The 14566-nt window shown below is 41.3% G+C and overlaps 1 protein-coding gene across 9 annotated transcripts in view; it reads right to left on the bottom strand.

Annotated features, from left to right (window-relative positions):
* LOC138757275 (integrin alpha-2-like) overlaps positions 1–14566 on the bottom strand; it is a 214641-nt gene that overhangs the window by 103357 nt on the left and 96718 nt on the right. The window lies entirely within an intron of this gene.

Here is a 14566-nt window from a genome sequence, read left to right as displayed (position 1 = left end):
TAAATGGTAACATTAGAAAGTAAACTGAAAATTATTGAGCAACGAAAAGAGTGCATCATTTGCTAAAATAACAAGAGACAAAGGCATGAATTAATCATCTGTTCGAACTCTAATCAGGAATAAACATAAAATAAAAGAACATGAAATGGCAACAGCATCTTATATGAGTAAAGTGATTGTTAGACATAGAAGTTTTGCAATGGCAAATGTGGAATGCCTTTTAATGATCTGGATTGAAGATTGTAAACTGAAAAGAATCCATTAAGTCAAATGAAAATACAGGCTAAAGCAACAAACCTTTATTGGATATTAAAAGAAAACGAAGAAAACAGAAATAAAGGGATACTTTTTCATCAAGTTGTGTTTGGTTTTACAACTTCAGAAAATGCATGAAGCTTCATAATGTTTGAATTACAGGCGAATCTGAGTTCTGGTAGTGATGCAGCTGCAAGCTTTCCGACTGAAGTAGGATTGTATTGCATTACATTAAAATACATTGTAATAATGTTTTGAACAGTGTAGTTTTCCATAACACTGAACTTTTTTGGAACATATTAACTATGTTATACAAGCTAACCCTGTAGCTGGATGGGTACTGACAGACTGCGCAGATCAATTGACGGAAATCTTTACAGATATCTTCAACACCTCACTGTAGCAGTGTATCATCCCTGCAGGTTTCAAGACAGTCACCATTATCCCAGTTGCAAAGAGGCCTCAATGACTACTGCCCTGTGGCACTGATTTCCACCATTTTGAAATGTTTCGAACCTCTGGTGATAGAACACATCAGAGCACATCTCTAAGATGCACTAGACCCATTTTATTTTATCTATAGAAGAAACTGTCTCACTGATGATTCAATAGCCAAGCCCCTTCACTCCATCCAGACCCTCCTGGTGAACAATGCCTCATAGATCAGGGTGCTGTTCATCAACTTCAGCTCAGTGTTTAATACGATCATTCTCCAGAGGCTGGTGGAGAAGCTGACCTCACTGGAACTCAACACCCCACTCTGTCAATAGATTCTGAATTTCCTAACAGAAAGACTACAGTCTGTCCAGGTCGATAGTAGAACGTCGAGCACTGTCACGCTGAGCAGTGTTGCACCTCAGGGCTGTGTGCTCAGCTCCCTCCTGTTCATACTACTGACTCAAACAGAATCATCATGTTTTCAGATGGCACAACAGAAGTTGGCCTCATCAGCACAATGGTGTATCAATGACTCTGTCATGCGGAGAGTAGAGAGCACCAAGTTCCTTGTAGTCCACCTAACTAGTGACCTATGGTGGACACGCAACATCATCTTATTCGTCAGGAAGACGCAGTAGTGACTGCACTTCTTGGGAAGACTGAAATAGACAAGGCCACTATCATGTCAACCTTCTATAGGAGCATGATAGCCAGTGTTCTGTTTGACTGCATCATAGCGTAGTACAGTTGGTGCAGGGAAATGGATTGGAGGTCAATCCACAGTACCGTAAGAGTGGCAGAGAGGATAACTATGGTTTTCCTCCACTCCATCGACGTGATCTACCAGGATCATTGTCTGAAGAGGGTGTGCAAAATCATTGAGGACCCCCTTCTACTCTCCACACATCATCTTTAGCTGCTCCTGTCGGGAAAGAGATGCAAGTGTATCGGAGTCAGCACCACCAGGCTGGGAAACAGCTGCTTCCTACAGACAGCAAGATTGTTGAACGACAAAAGGATCTGCTCATACTAACCATCTGGGACTCTCATATTCACAAAACAATATTTATTTATTTATATGGATGAAGACTTGTCCTGCCCATGTATTGTTTGTCTGTATGTATGAGTGTTATGTCTGGTTGTGTGTCTGCATGTTTTACACCAAGGACCAGAAAACGTGGTTTCGTCGGGTTGTACTCGTGCAATCGGATAATAATAAACTTGACTTGACTTGACAACTGCAGCATGAATCTGATGTGTGGTCTACATATAATGAATGTACTGAATGGCCACTGATTAACTGCCCATTGATATTACAATGCTTATTTTGAGGCATCAGCAAGCATAGGTATCAAGTCTCTTGCATCTTCTATAAATGTTCTGCAGATTGGTACATCAGATATCCTACCAGGGAGCATGTGGGTCATGATTGGATGAGCCAAATTTTTTTTTCTGTAAGATGTCCCTGACAGAAGCAGTGTGGAAGTAATTGAGTTCACCCGCTTCTGAGAAGCTGACTAGTCTGGTATAATCAATTTAAAATGCTTAATTATTGGTAATTGTCAGCAGCCAAAGGCAGGGAATCTTCAACAGCCAAGAAAGCCCCTCCTCTCCAATAAAAAAAATCTTTAAAATTGCAAAATGAGTGCGAGTTAACCTACTTCTTACTCTTCATTCACCCCGGTCTGAATCTGCTAATGTAAATAGGAACATAGGAACATAGGAAGTAGGAACAGGATAAGGCCAAAAATGGCCCATCGAGCCTGCTCCGCTATTCAATACGATCATGGCTGACCTAATTTATGACCTAACTCCACCTACCTGCCTTCTCCCCATATCCCCTTTATCATGTAAAAATTTATCTAACCGAATTTTAAATATGTTTAATGAGGCAGCCTCAACCACTTCCCTGGTTAGAGAATTCCAAACATTCACTACTCTCTGGGAAAAACCATTTTTCCTCATCTCTGTCCTAAATCTACTTCCCAGAATCTCGTTTTAGTTTCCCCGGCCAGCTCAAAAAACCTTTCTACTTCTATCCTATCCATACCCTTCATAATCCTATATGTTTCTATAAGATCTCCTCTCATTCTTCTGAACTCGAGCAAATACAATCCTAGACGACTTAATCTTTCATCATAAGTCAACCCCTTCATCCCAGGGATCAACCTAGTAAACCTCCTCTGGACCGTCTCCAAAGCCAGTACATCCCTCTTCAAATATGGAGACCAGAACTGGATACAGTACTCCAGGTGCGGTCTCACCAGTACCTTGTACAGTTGCAACATTACCTCCCTACGCCTGAATTCAAATCCTCTAGCGATGAGGGCCAACATTCCATTTGCCTTCTTAATAACCTGCTGCACCTGCAACCTAACTTTTTGTGATTCATGCACAAGCACTCCCAAGTCCCTCTGCACAACAGCATGCTGCAGTTTTTCACCCTTTAAATAATATTCAGCTCTTTTATTTTTCTTGCCAAAGTGGATAACCTCACACTTACTAACATTGTACTCCATCTGCCAGACCTTTGCCCATTCATCCAGCTTAACTATATCCATCTGCAGATGTGCCACTAAACTATTGTTATTTGGTGGGCGATAGATAACACCCACCCCTAACACCGACCCCTGCGGCACCCCACTTACCACTCTCTGCCAACCTGAAAAATTCCCATTTATCCCAACTCTCTGCCTCCTGTCAGATAACCAATTTTCAATCCAGGCCAATATACTTCCCTGGACTCCACTTTGCTGTAACTTACTGATAAGTCTCTTGCGCGGCACCTTATCAAACACTTTCTGGAAATCCAAATATACAACATCAACCTGTTCCCCTCTATCCAACGCACCCATTATATCCTCAAAGAATCCTAACAAGTTTGTCAAACAAGATCTTCCCTTTCTAAAACCATGCTGCGTCTGCCTGATTGAACCCTTACGTTCCAAAAAGTTTCACTATTTCATCTTTAATGACGGCTTCAAGCATTTTTCCAACTACAGACGTCAAACTAATTGGCTGATAATTTACAGTCTTCTGCCTACATCCCTTCTTAAAAAGTGGCGTGACATTTGCTGTCTTCCAGTCTGCCGGGACCTGCCCAGAATCCAAGGAATTTTGGTATATGACCACCAATGCATCAACTATAACTTCTGCCATTTCCTTCAGAACCCATGGATGCATATCATCAGGACCAGGTGATTTGTCTGCCTTTAGTCCCATTAGTTTCTCCATCATTACAACTATTTAAAACAACTATTTTATCAAGGCCCTCCCCAACATTTGCATCCTTAACTCCGCACTTGGGCATGCTGGACGTGTCTTCCACCGTGAAGACTGACACAAAATATTTGTTTAATGCCTCGGCCATTTCCTCATTTTTTCCTACCAGTTTTCCTTTCTCATCCTCCAAGGGTCCTATGTTAACTCTGGCCACCCTCTTCCGTTTTATATATTTATAAAATTTTTTGCTTTCTGTTTTTATATTTTGTGCCAATTTACTTTCATAATCCTTTTTCCCATTTCTTATTACCCGCTTTGTAACCCCTTGTTGTCTCTTAAAGTTATCCCAATCTTCCAGTTTCCCACTGCTCTTTGCAGCTTTGTACACCTGTGCCTTCAATTTTATTCTCTCCTTTATTTCCTTTGTTAACCACGGTTGATTTTTTCCTCCCTTGCTGTCCTTTTTCCTGACCAGAATATATTTTTGTTGAGCATTACAAAATATTTCTTTGAAAATCTTTCACTGTTCCTCAACTGTTTCATCAATTAGCCTGTGCTCCCAGTCCACTCTGCCCAATTCCTCCCTCATCCTATGGTAGTCACCCCTGTTTAAGCATAATATATTAGTTTTAGATCTAACTATTTCCCCTTCCATCTGAATGAGAAATTCATTCATACTATGATCACTATTTCCCAGATGGTCTCTGACTATTATATCATTTATTCTACCTATCTCATTGCACAACACTAGATCCAGGAGAACATTTTCTCTTGTGGGTTCCTTAACATGCTGCTCAAGAAAGCTATCGCGGATGCATTCTATGAAGTCCTCTTCCAGACTCCCATGACCAAGTAGATTTTCCCAATCTATGTGGAAGTTAAAGTCCCCCATGACTACTGCCGTATCATTATTACATGCCTCACTTATCTCTATTTATTTCCTGTGCCACTAAACTATTGTTATTTGGTGGGCGATAGATAACACCCACCAATAATTTTTTTCCCTTTGTTATTCTTTACCTCTACCCAAATGGACTCAACATTATGCTCTATAGATCTTATATCATCCCTCACTACTGCCTGGAGCTCATCTTTGATTAAGAGTGCAACTCCACCTCCCTTACCATCCCGTCTATCTCTATGCACCACCTGATACCCTTGAAAGTTTAATTCCCATTTAGGGTCACCTTGTAGCCATGTTTCCGTGATGGCTACCAAATCATAGGCATGGGTACCGATTTGCGCCTCAAGTTCACTAACCTTATTTCTAATACTGCGGGCATTCAGATAAAGTGCCCTTATGCTCTTTGTCCTTTTAATATCTAGTGACTTCTGTAACCTTTTCTTTTGATTTTTCTGCCCACTATTTTTCTTTGTAATTTTCTTAACACTATCATTGACCCGAAAACTCACTGCACCATCTGATTTTTTTTACTTTCTCCTCCCAACATTATTTTTCCTATTTTACTTTTCCAGGCCATTACTTCATCTTCCCTACCCTTTTTCCTATCACTCTGGTTCCCATACCCCTGCCAAATTAGTTTAAACCTTGCCCCACTGCTGTACCAAACATACTTGCCAAAATGTTGACACCTTTTGGATTTAGGTGCAACCCGTTCCTCTTGTAAAGATCATGCCTTCCCCAAAAGAGATCCCAATGATCCAAAAAGCCAAATCCTTGCCTTGTACACCAGCCCCTCAGCCACATGTTCATTTTCCTTATCCTTACATTCTTTTCATCATTTGCATTTGGAACAGGTAGTAATCCTGAGATCACTACCCTAGCGTTCCTGTCTTTCAGCTTTTGTCCCAGCTCACTGTAATCCCTTTTCATTACCTCCCTTTTCTTGTCAATGTCGTTTGTACCCACATGTACCAAGACATCAGGCTGCTCTCCCTCTCCTCTCAGAATATTTTGGACCCGATTTGTGATATCTTGTACCCTTGCACCAGGGAGGCAACACACTATGCAGGTATACTTATCTGGGTCACAGAACCTTCTGTCTGTACCCCTGACAATGGAGTCCCCAATAACTACTGCATTTCTCCTTTTCCTTTTCTTTTGCACCACTCTGCCAGGCTCATTGCCCTTGACCTGGTGCCCGTGGCCATCTTCTGTCCGGTCATCTCCCTCAACAGAATCCAACACAACATAACTGTTGCTGAGTGGGATAGTCACTGGTGTGCTCTCTGTTTTTTTTGCTTTTTTCTTTCCCCCCCTGACAGTTTCCCACTTACCTGACACGGGTTCTGGAGTATTTATCACCCTGAAAGTTGAGTCGATTAACTCTTCACTCTCCCTTACAAGCCGCAGGTCATCAATCTGCAACTCCATATCCCTAATTCGCTCCCTTAGTAACTGCATCTCGGTACACCTGGTGCAGATGTGGCCATTTGGGAGGGTGGAGGTCACCCATTGTTCCCACATCTGACACCCAGTACAGAGCACTAACCCTATTGGCATGACTCTGAATACGAAGGCAAATAACTCAGCTTACCTTTTCTCCTTGCCTGCTTTCGCTGAAGCCTGAGAAGCCAAAGCCAGGAAGTCTCACTCCTTCACTGCTCCACTCACTCACTGAGCCACTCCTCACTGGCCGCTCCCTCCCCTTTCACTCCTTTTATTGGCCCCTTGACCAATTGACCCTGTCACTTTCAGCAAGCTCCTCCTCCTCTGACTCACAGCCCGACTCTCTCCAAGCTCCTCCTCCGACTCCCAGTCGAACCAAGTCGGCCCAAGCCCCGGTAAGCCCCCGACTTTAATAGCTTACCTTCTTCTCAATTTCAGCAAGCTCCTCCTCCTCTGACTCAGCCTGACTCTCTCCAAGCTCCTCCTCCTCCGACTCCCAGCCGAACCAAGTAGGTTCAAAATGGATTGATTTGTCTCCAAAATATTGCTAAAATTGTTCATTGACAATTGTTTTAACCTTATATAAAATTACGACAGATGAATATGGAATGTTGATAATTTAACTCAGATAGCACCAAAAGCAACTGTATTTTAGTGATGAAGTAGTAGCAATGCACATTAATTTCTACTATTTAATGGTCAAAGATATACATAACTAGAATGTAAACTATTTTAGCCACATACAAATCATAGAAACATAGAAAATTGGTGTAGGAGTAGGCCATTTGGCCCTTCGAGCCTACACCACCACTCATTTTGATCATGGCTGATCATCTACTCAGTACCTGCCTTCTCCCCATAACCCCTGATCCCCTTAGCCACAAGGGCGAGATCTAATTCCCACTTAAATATAGATGAGGAACTGGCTTCAACTACTTCCTGTGGCAAAGAATTCCACAGATTCACCATTCTCAGAGAAAAAAAAACATTTTTCTTATCTCAGTCCTAAAAGACTTCCCTTATCCTTAAACAGTGACCCCTGGTTCTGGTTTTCCCCAACATCAGGAACAACTTTCCTGCATCTAGCCCGTCCAATCCCTTAAGAATTTTATGTGTCTATAAGATACCCCCCCACTCAATCTTCTAAAGTCCAGCGAGTATAAGCCTATTCAATTCAGCCTTTCTTCATATGCAAGTATCAATCTAGTGAACCTTCTTTGCACTCCCTGACTCACAGCAAGGATGTCTTTCCTCAGACAAGTAGACCAAAACTGTACACAATTTTCTAGGTGTGGTCTCACCAAGGCCCTGTACAGCTGCAGTAAAACCTCTCTGCTCCTGTACTCTAATCCTCTTGCAATGAATATCAACATACAATTCGCTTTCCTCACTGCTTGCTGTACCTGCATGCCCACTTTCAATGACTGGTGCACAGCAACACTCAGGTCTCGCTGCATCTCTCCTTTTTCCTAATCGGACACCATTGAGGCAATAATTTTCTCTCCTGTTCTTGCCACCAAAGTGGATAACCTCATATTTATCCACATTATATTGCATCTGCCATGTATTAGCCTACTCACACAATTTGTCCAAGTCACCACACATCCTCTTAGCATCCTCTACATGGCTAAACCTGCCACCCAGCTTCATGTCATCTGCAAACTTGGAGATGCTGCTTTCTATTCCCTCATCTAAGTCATTGATATATATATTTTAGATAACTGTGGTACCCCACTAGTCACTGCCTGCCATTCTGAAAATAACCTGTTTATTCCTACTCTTTACTTCCGGTCTGTCAACCAATTCTCTATCCACCTCAATATCATACCTCTTATACCATGTGGTTTAAGTTTGTACACTAATCTCCTGTGCAGGATCTTATTAAAAGCCTTCTGAAAGTCCAACTATAACCACATCCACTGGTTCTCCCTTATCCACTCTACTAGTTACATCCTCAAAACATTCTATAAGATACGTCAGACATGATTTTCTCTTCATAAAACCATTCTGACTCTGTCTGATGATATCACTACTTTCCAAATGTACAGCAATCACATCTTTAATAACTGACTCTAGAATTTTCCCCACTTTCCCAATACCAATACCAATATCAGGCTAACTGGTCTATAATTTCCTATTTTCTCTCTCTCTCTCTCTCCCTTCTTAAAAAGTAGGGTTACATTGGCCACCATCCAATCCTCAGGAACTAATCCAGAATCTAAAGTGTTTTGAAAAATTATCACTAACTCACCCACTATTTCTTGTGCTACTTCCTTAAGCACTCTGGGATGTAGACTATATTTAAATGTAAATGATCATCAGAACTTTTATAACTGATCATTAATAGTTCTATATAACACACCTCTGTCGATGAAACTAATTCTTCTTCCCAGTCAGAGACTCTCCCAGACTCTCATCCACACTTTCAGGCAAAGCAAGAAGAAAACTAATTACAGATTTAAGTGTTTTTTTTAAATGCTTCATCTCTGAGACCTGCTCTATAATTTATATTTCTTGAAACATTTTATGGTATCAGAGAATCAGAGAAACTCATAGCACACCCAGAGGCAAGTTGGACGATTCTCCAACCTTGAACGCAAAAAATATTTAAAGCCAAACTCAATCTAACAAGACTTGAAGCCACATCCCAACTGTTATTATTGCCATTAGCCAAATGCAGTCCAATGGTGAATTATAAAGACATGGGTAGGACAGTGACACAGCTAGTAGACCTGCAGCCATTCAGATTCTGTGGCCTGGGTTCAATTCTGATGACTGTTTTTTTTGGTATGGAATTTGCTTATTCTCCATGAGTCTACTCAGAGTGCTCCAATTTGCTCCCAAAACTTGAAGACGTGGGGAAGATGATGGTATATAGGGCGAGTGCGAATGGGTGCTCAATGGTCAGGGTAGAGAATGACAATGAAGGGCCTTTTTCTATGCCGTGGACTCCAATAGAACAGCTTACCAATTGCAGGTGCTAAATATCTGCAGCTCAGATGTGTGAATAACGATTGATTGAATCAAACATTTAAATTGCTTACAAAGAATCACTTTTTCAGGTCCCAAGAATGTTTTTGCTCATTTATGCTCAATTTTAGGTTGGGTTATGTGTTGTATATTGAGATGCAAAGTTGTCAGATTTTGAGTAGGACCTTTAGGAGCTTTAATTTATCTGAGTTTAGAAATGACAAAGTTCAGCAATCATTCAACAGTCTCAGTGCTCATGGGAAGAAACTCTTCCTCAGCTTGGTGGATCTGGCTGTAATACTTCCATATCTCTTTCCCAATGGGAGTAGCTGGAAGATGCTGTGTGTAGGATGAGGGAGATCCTTACAGATTGTGTGAACCCTCTTTAAACAATGATCCTGGTAAATCACATCAATGTCCTGTGGATTGACCCCCTTCCCCATCTGATGTTTTACAACAACCAGTCAGGACACTCTCAACAGAGCTCCTGTAGAAAATTGACAGGATGGTGGCTGGTAGCCATGCCTGCTTCTGCCTTCTCAGAAAGTGCCCCTTCTTGAACAAAGGTCCAACAGTAACTATTCTCCTCACCTGTTGTCGTGATGATGCAAAGATCTTCATCAAAGCTTCAGCAATCTTTTCATTTACCTTTTTCTATAACTGGAGATATGTATCCCATCAGACCTTGGTGACTTGTCCACCTTAAAATACTTAGCACCACAACTTTCTTGATCTCAAAAATTCCTTGATACATGAGCATTCCCCACATTATGATCTCTATCTCTGCCCATCTCCTTCTGTTTGGTAAATACTGATGCAAAATACTAATTTAGGAGCTCACCCGCTTTCTCTGACTCCAAGCACAAATTCCCTCTTTTGTCCCTGAGTGGTAAGTGTTATGATTGTTCCTTGAAGAAGAACCACCTTGCATGGATTTAATACTTAAACAATTTTAACTTTTGAGTGCTTGAACCAACAATGCACTTGACATCTGACATGGTTTACTTTTAGTTCCTGCACCAATCATGAACATTGTGTTATACATGCATAATAACACATCTTTCCCCTTTTTTAAAAAAAACAAATAAAAGGTTATCTACATTCCATCGCCAGTCTCTTTCCACTCATCAGTTTCTGAGATGGTTTAACAGTCCTTTTTGGTCTGTGTTTCCACCAGTGTATGGCTTGCATTCACTGCATTAGTATCAGAGAACTCTGAACAACATGGTCCTTTTCTACATGTACTGCTCCCTTATGTGTACTGACAGGTGATGGGTCACAATCATGGATTGTAGATATGCGGTTTCTTCTCAGTAGTGTCCCTTCCCCTGCCTGGATCTGATAGGAATGTGGATCTATTTCTTCTTGCATATATCCTTGCATGGATTATGTGCCAGAATTGTGATCTCAGATTTGCACTTGAACTCTAGGCTTTAGGACTGGTAGGCTTTTCACAGTCTTATTACGATCCTGTTCCGGTTTTACTTTCTCTTCCACTTTAGCCTGTTTGACCTTGTGTGCTCCTTTTGGTGTCGACAGATTTTCATGCATTGGAAGGTTGGTCTGTATGTGTTGATCCATCAGCATTTGGGCAGGAGAAAGGCCATCTGTAGTGGCGCACTTCTATGTATTATTAGATTTCTGTGGACATCCTCTCATCCATCATGCGCTTTACTCATGAGGCTCTTCGCCACCTTGACAGAATTCTCTGCTAGGCCATTTGACTTTGGGAGATGTGGGCTTGAAGTTATATGTGGAAACCCCCAAATATTGACAAAGGATTCAAATTCACTGCTCAAACATTGTGGACCATTGTCTGATACAACTTCACAAGGAACTTCATGTCTCGCAACACATTTTTCATGAAAGTGATAACTACTTTGCTGGATGTTGACTGCAGTGTTGCTACCTCTGGGTATCTGGGAAAATAGTCTGTTACAACTATATGACTCTTCCCATTATAGTGAAACAAATCTACTCGAAGTTTGAAGTACAGCCTGTCTAGTACAGGATGTGGTGTAAGCAATTCTGCTTGCTGCTTTGGTCTATAGGTAAGGCTTATTTCGCAATAAACAGTGGTCTAGCTTATGTCTTGGTACATTCTTGGACAGAACATCACCTTTCAAGCTCTACGTTTGCATTTTTCCTCACCAACATGTCCTTTGTTTATCTTTTGGAGCATTTCTTTGTGTAGCAACACAAAGCCATTCCATTTGAAGACCATATTTTTCACTACTGACAGTTCATCTCTGCATGCCCAGTAATTCCGAATACCCATTGGACAGTCATTTGTAGCTGCTGGCCATCCTTTCTGTATTGTATCTTTGAGATCTTTCATTGTTTCAACTGTCTCTGTTGCTTTCCTGATCTGCTCTGTTCTGTCCTGGAATACTGGAAATGAGGTGATAGTCATGTCAACATAAGCTTGTATCTCCACATTAACCTCTTGGTCGCTCTCTAATTTCTTGTCAACTGCTCGAGACAGTGCATCAGCTGCAGATGTGTAATTTCCTGGCATTTAGATCATTTTCACACCATATTTCTGCAGCCTCGTCAACCTGCGCTGTACTCTCATGGGACAGTCATTCATTGGTTTGGACATAATTGAGACCAATGGTTTATGGTCTGTCTCCACTTCAAGAGCTTTTTCATAAATGTATTGATAGGAATCTTTCACATGCACAAGGGCTGGCAAGAAGCTCTTTCTCTATCTGTGATAATTAGCTTCTCCACTGTTAAAGCCCTTCATGCATAGACCCACAGTTTGTCACGTATCCCCATGCTGCTGCCGTAATACTGCTCCAAGGCTATGTCGGGATGCATCAGCTGAGATCCTGGCTTGCCTATCGGGATCATAAAACTTTAGTACAGACTCTTCTGTTAGGACTTTTTGAGTACCTGGAAGCACTCTTCTTGCTTATATGCCCAGATCCATTCATTTTTTTCTGTTCATGGAGTGACCAAAGTGGTGCAGACACAGTCAACAGACAAGGATGAACTTATCCACGTAAGTTACCATCCCCAAGAAACACCTCACCTCCTCATTGTTTTGGGAACTCACAACATTCTCAATGGCTGATGTCTTTTTGGATCAGGCTTCACTTCTTGGTCAGATATGACATCTCCTATGAAGATCAGTGTCTTTACGCCAAACTCACATTTCTCTTTATTTAATTTGAATTTGACATTCCGTGTCATGTATGATTTTCATTTTTGGTGAACTCCCATATAATGATGTCATCCATCATGGTCTCAACTCCATGTATATTTTCAAAGGTCATGTGGATGGTTTTATGGTAGATCTAGTATGGACAAGATCCCATATGGTGGCTGAAGCAAGCGGTATCTTCCTTGTGGAATTTGAAAGTGCATAGTCTCAAACTTGCCTTGAGCTTCATCTGCCAAAATTCTGATGACACTTCGAGTTTGCTAAACCACTTGGCCCCTGAAAACTGGGACATGATTTCCTCCCATGTCAGCAATTTAAATTGTGCTCTCTTGATAGGTTTATTGAGATGTCTTGGGTCAAGACATATACGTAATGCTCTATTTTTCTTTTGCATGATGACCAGTGAGCTGATGCCATCTGTAGGCTCTTCATTTTTCTGTATGACTTTTATCCATTCCATTTGTGCCAGTTCTTGTTAAGTTTGTCTAAGTGGAAATTGAACCTTTCTGCATGCATTGACAACAGGAGCCACTAAACCCATTCAAACTGCAGTACCTGGGTAGCCCTCCTGGGACCAGGGTGTGATTACTGAGTCTTGGGTGCAGGATGCTCCTTTCAAATCGAAGGTTGACCTACCTGATAAATTGCCAACCTGGTAATTTAAGGAAGATCCTGCCCTCTCGATGACACATCATGCATTCACCGGAAGTTCAGATGTTGGCGATGCAACTCCGGAGTCCTAATGTTACCGGAGTAAGCGGGTTGGCCATTTTTGATTTCAATTCTGCTGTGGAGTAGATCTGGGTCAGTTTAATCGGGTTCCCTGGCCACCTCTGAGGTAGGTCATGGACCTGATTGGGTTCTGACCGGGTTGATCTGGTTGGAGCCTTTCAAATTGCTATGTAACTGGGGCGCTAACCATGCAAATTGCCCAGTTAAGCCCATTTTACACGGCAGTTTGAATGGGCCTACTATCTCATCTATGTGGATCTTGTATACACCAGGTAAACATCCAAGTCCCTCAAAGACATCTGCTAACTCTTCCATGAGTGCTGTGTGCTCATCTTCGGCCAGTGAAGCCACTATGAAAATGTTTTTCACCAGGTTAAGTTCTTCACATTCACTCAGACCTAATATTGGCTCTAATCTCTTTTCTACCATCAGCAACTGTAATTTTAGATGCTGTCCTTTGTGTTTTAAGATTGCCATACAGCACCCTTTTACTGGAATGTTCTTTGCAGTGCAGCCTGTCACTTTTAATTTCACTGGATAAATTTTGATCTTTACGGTAAGGGTCTAGTAATCATCCATAGATAACAGATTCACCTGGGCTCCGGTGTCTATCTTAAATGGAATTACTGTCTCATTCACAGTCACTGGAATGATTCATTCATTTTACCAGCAGCAGTAGTCTGAAGTGAATCCATGAAGAATTCCTTCATTTCTTCATCCATTGTATGTACCTTTCTCTTGGTAGCCCCTGCTTTGCAGCACTTTGCAAAATGATTCTTCTTCCCACATTTAATGCAGGACTTTCCAAAGGCAGGACACACCTTTGGAATATGTTTACTTCCTTACCTGCTGAATTTGCTGTTTAAGCCTATCTCTTTGCTTTGCTGTAGCTTTGGGAAACTCCTGGTGTTCTGCTTCTCTGTTTTCACCACATGCATTAGTGTTTCTATCCTATGCAGCTCCTTAGCTTCTGCTCGTGTGGTCTCCGCCGCCCTACTGTAGACAATATTTTTCTTGTTCTAATATTTCCTAATTTCAAAGTATCATCTTCCAAAGTGTGAGCTGCGATATTCCAAATTTATATCTCTTTAATCCAATAAATCAAATTCTGTGGTTGTTACTTTATGTTGTTTTAATTCATTGATAGAACAGATAAACATTTTGCATAGCTTCGCTACAAGACTTTCATAATGGTGAATACAAAGCATTTACTGTATAAAGAGAGTCCTTTAGACTCTAATTACCCAAAAGTTGTCATAAAAGCAATAGCTAAAGACTGCTATAAAATACAAAGATATATAGAGATGCAACATTTAAAGAAAAATTTCTCATGCTCACTCTTCCTTCACATCTTGTAGAAATGAGAGCAAGTAATTAGCCTGGGCAAATATTACTAGTCACTACAGTAACATGACAAACAATAGTTCTCT

Source organism: Narcine bancroftii, chromosome 3 (genome assembly GCF_036971445.1).
Source record: "Narcine bancroftii isolate sNarBan1 chromosome 3, sNarBan1.hap1, whole genome shotgun sequence".
NCBI lineage: Eukaryota > Metazoa > Chordata > Chondrichthyes > Torpediniformes > Narcinidae > Narcine > Narcine bancroftii.
The sequence above is the reverse complement of the archived record's forward strand: the minus strand, read 5'-3'. Positions and strand labels throughout refer to the sequence as shown.